The following is a 5,015-nucleotide window of genomic DNA, read 5'->3' as shown; positions in this document are numbered from 1 at the left end:
GGCTACCAGAAGGTTTATGCGCTATTCTGCACCGAGCTCATTTCTCCCTAGGCTCCAGGTCCATGGGTAGGACCACTGTGACCCGCTGGCTGCTCCCTGGAGTTGGAGTGGGAGGCAGGGCAGCTGAGGATCTGAAAGGAAGTGGTCAGCATAGGGATCTGACAGGATTCTTGAGCTTATTCCAGAAGGCATAACTCAAAAACAGTCGTCAGTCGCTAGTCCAAGTCTCGAACACAAAGAGACACACGAGACACACACAGAAACCGTTTTCAGGCAACCACCATAGAATCACAGTACCATAGAAATGACAAACATAAGCAAGACCAATACAGGGAGTCTTATACACAATTTCCAGAGAAGCTCACTGTCACCACGACCAACCCAAATGGACCTCTCTCCATGGGAAGGCTCCCTGAACCTGAGACCGGCCTAAAACCAAACCAAGATAATCAGTCAACTCCTTGGGACCCAAACCAGACTTGAAACCAGACAAACCAAAAACAAAACAGAATCAGAAGGTGGTCCAATGGAGGACACACAAATGAACAAGACAGACAGACACACAGACAGACAGACAGACAGACAGGGGGGAGGGATTCCACTTTACCTTCAATGTACAGTGTCTGTGTCTCACGACAAAAACCACAAACAAAGACAAGATAGCAAAACACATGAAACTCAAGAAGAATGAAGACCAAAGTGTGGACACTTTGCCCCTTCTTAGAATTGGGAAGAAAACACCCATGGAAGGAGTTACATAGACAAAGTTTGGAGCTGTGATGAAAGGATGGACCATCTAGAGACTGCCATATCCAGGGATCCATCCCATAATCAGCCTCCAAACGCTGACACCATTGCATACACTAGCAAGATTTTGCTGAAAGGACCCTGATATAGCTGTCTCTTGTGAGACTACGCCGGGGCCTAGCAAACACAGAAGTGGATGCTCACAGTCAGCTATTGGATGGATCACAGGGCCCCCAATGGAGGAGCTAGAGAAAGTACCCAAGGAGCTGAAGAGGTCTGCAACCCTATAGGTGGAACAACATTATGAACTAACCAGTACCCCAGAGCTCTTGACTCTAGCTTCATTTGTATCAAAAGATGGCCTAGTAAGCCATCACGGGAAAGAGAGACCCCTTGGTCTTGCAAACTTTATATGCCCCAGTATAGGGGAACACCAGGGCCAAAAAGTGGGAGTGGGTGGGTAGGGGACTGGGGAGGAGTTATGGAGGACTTTTGGGATAACATTGGAAATGTAAATGAGGAAAATACCTAATTAAAAAAAAAAACAAGATAGCAACAGAGAAAAAAAAAAAGACACCAGTACATCTAAGCACGCAGATCTCGGTGGGACCTCCAAATGAAAGAACCTAGCGGGGAAAACCCCATTCAACTCCCGATTTGGCGTGCACCCAAGAATCACGAACAGAACACAACACCTTGATGTAACAACACGAGGTAGTTTAATGGCGGAGCTCCGGGTCAATACGTATCTCACACAGGAGACAGTGGATTCGACCACAAGGCTTGGAAGCTAGGGGTTTTTCTAGAAAAGGAGTGGGGCTGGGGGAGGAATTGGTGCGGTTTCACATGATTGGTTCATTTAAACATCAGCAGCCTGTTAACAAATATTTAACTTAGGTCAGAAGGGTGGGAGATAGGGAGGTACCGGGCCAGTCCAGACATGTAAGAGTCCTGCCTGGGCATGTCCTGGCCTGTCCTGCTATGTTCTCAGCCCCAGGTTTTAAAGCTCACAAACAACTCTTTGGGCTATTTGACATACATTGCATGAATCACAGGTCTCAAGCTTTATTTCCTTTCACTATCAGATGTTCTCTTTGAAGAAAGAGCTCTCATTTCAAAATATACATTCTCTTTTTGCTGCCGATTTCTTTCTGAAAATGTATGCAACTGAGCCGTGGACAATGGGTAAAGTACAGCTGAGGCTGTTCTCCGCAGCAATGAGAAGGAAAAAAATACAATCTAAATGTGTGTGTACAAGAAAGAGCTTTTAAATATTGGTATATGCATAAAATGTCTTCTTGACTAAGGAGCCTACATTCATACAAAATAAAACCAGCCTGGTGTGCTAGAAAGAAAAAGCAGAAGAGGAGGAAGAGGAGGGATTTCTGCAAGCCTCTGGCACAGGAACATGGTTAATCTCTCCATGACCCCAAAGATCAGAGCTTCAGTTATTGATTGAAGCTGCAGCAGATTTAGCTCCGTGCAAAGGAAACAAACAAAAATCCATCCACTCTGAAGTTAGCCTTACAAAGACTTGCTCAGGCAGCCTGCATCGACTGGGAAAGAAGAGAAAGGGAAGAAGAGAGGAGAAGGCGGAAGATCAAGGTGACACAGAAGAGGAGAATGGGAGAGAGAGAGATGTTGGTGCAAGAAAGGAAGCAGAGAAATAAAATGAAAAATGGTTGGTTTGGGAGCTCTGGGTGATCCCTGCAAACCAGGCTCTCCCTTGCATTTCCTCCTTCATCAGCGATATCCTGAAACACCAGCAGATGGAGATATTGCCCTGGAAAACAGGAAAATTTTCAGCCCCACCCCCAACTTAAAATTCAAATTTTCCTTTTCTTAAAAACACACTCAAAGACAATGCAAGATGTTTCTGAATTTCCAAACTAAATTCAAGAAGCAAAGATTCTTATGGTAAAATTTACACACTTTGTTTGTTTTGTTTTGTTTTGTTTTGTTGGTTTTTTGAGACAGGGTTTCTCTGTATAGCCCTGGCTGTTCTGGAACTCACTTTGTAGACCAGGCTGGCCTCGAACTCAGAAATCCGCCTGCCTCTGCCTCCCGAGTTCTGGGATCAAAGGCGTGCGCCACCACGCCGGTCTAATTTTACATACATACTTTTAATAATTCATGCTTTTAATCCCAAAGTAGGCCACTGTAAATTTTTGACTTTAGATTGCTACTTGAAAAAGGTTCCTAACATTCTTTCTGTCCCAATTCAGTTATTATTTAATGTATACAAATATGTATGTTGTCCGTGTATTTTTGGCGACTGTCAACTAATTGAGCAACATTGGGATGCACTACAATTCTGACCCAGCTGGCCCATGGGTAACCCTTCTTTTTCCCAGACAGAATCTCTCTCTTTTGCATCCTTGCCTGTGGTAATTCTGGGAATCCTCCTCATTCTCCTACCAGTAAGAAAGCAGCCAGTGCAGAGGACTTCCTGTGACTATGCCATCCTGGCAAAGAGGTGCCCCAAAAGGGAATCACTCTGGTGTAACAGAGCTTCCCGACTTTCAACTATACCCACCTCACATGCTGATTTCCAGTCAGAAGATCTGATGGATTCAGAAGTGAAAGAAAAGAAATAAACTTTCTGGCTGGGTGTGATGGCGCATTTATGTAATCCCAGCACTTGGCAGGAGGGTGGGGAGTGCAGAGTCACCCTCAGGCACAGAGCAACCCCAGGTAGTGATGTTGCTGTTTCAAGGACCATGGCACTTTGAATAGCAAAGCCATAGTGTCCCTATGCTAGAGAGGGGTCGAGACACTTACCTCAAGATCTGCATCTGATTCTTTATACTGCACTCTTCTTTGGCACCTCCTAACTTCGATACAACTGTCCATTTTTATGTAACCAGTGAACACATACATAGTATCTATTATGTATAAACCCTATGCTAACTTGTTGCAAGAGTGTTAGTAAGCATCTCTGAGATGCGCTCCCTGATTTAGGACTGATGACCTGGTCTGCTCTATTACCTACCCTTTCCTTCATTCGCTCATTTTTAAATTTTATTTCACATTGATTTATTTTGTGTGTGCGTGCAGATGTATGCTACCGAGGAAGCTCTCTTCTTCCACCAGGTGGGTCCTAACGACCATCAAACTTGGTAGCAAGTGCCTTTATCCGCTGAGCTATTTTTCCAGACCTCTCACTCAACATTTGCTGAGATTTCCCCCTCGCCCCCCCCCCTTTTTTTTTTTACAGGACCTTTCAGGAGTTGGAGGTGCAGAAGTGAAAGAAATGAAATAAACTTTCTTTCTGGCTGGGTGTGATGGTGTGTTTATGTAATCCCAGCACTTGGCAGGAGGATGGGGAGTCACCCTCAGGCACAGAGCAAGTGGAGTTTGAAGACAACCTGAGCCTAAAAGGAACAGAGACCTCAGCCCCTTCTTCCTCCTTTCATCCTTGACCACCAGATGAGCAGTTTTGCTTTACCATACATTCCCTCTTGGGACCCAAATAGATTAATAATTTAAAAAGTGAAATGTTTCTAATAGGCTCTACCATTCATTACTAACCTCAAATAAACTGAGTATGGAAAAGAATCTGACAGAAAAGGGGCTAATTAGTTAACTACGTCCTTTTATATTCCCAAGCTGGCCTCAAATTCACGGCAGCCCTCCTCTTAAATGCTGGGATTACAAGTGTAAGGCTGTAACACGATTTCTGACAGGATCTTTTAGCTGAAAAGGCAGTATCAAGGCAGTTGGGGAAATTGAATACTACAAGATTACATGGTTGAATCACTGTTAGTTCTCTTATTTGGGTGGCTGTATTGAAATTACTCAGGGAGAAACCCTACATTAGTCAGTTTTTTTTCTATTACCTTAACAAAATATGTGAGACAAAGCTGGTGGTCTAATCTCCGTGAATTTGAGGCCATTCTGTTTCACAGAATGAGTTCCAGACCAACCAGAATTACACACATGGTGATAGCTGGCCTTAAACGACAATAACAACACAAAATGAAGACAGCTCATAAAGTGGAACGGTTTCTTTTATTTTGGTTCACATTTCTGGAGATTTTGGTCTGACTGGTCCCACAGCTTAGAGCCTGCGGTGAGCAAAACATCACAAAAGCAAAGCTGCTCTCCTGGAGGTCCGAGACGAAAGGGTCCGAGACGAAAACTGCATCCTCCTGCAAGGGGGAGGGTGTGATCTTCAAAGGAAAGAACCAAAGAGTGGGCGGGGACGCGAGCCAGTGAGGGGCGTGGTCTTACTGCTGGCCTACCCTGGGCGGGGCCTAGAATGTCAC

This window comes from Mus caroli, unplaced genomic scaffold (genome assembly GCF_978045245.1).
Source record: "Mus caroli unplaced genomic scaffold, Mus_caroli_1 scaffold_6, whole genome shotgun sequence".
Classification (NCBI taxonomy): Eukaryota; Metazoa; Chordata; class Mammalia; order Rodentia; family Muridae; genus Mus; species Mus caroli.
The sequence above is the reverse complement of the archived record's forward strand: the minus strand, read 5'-3'. Positions refer to the sequence as shown.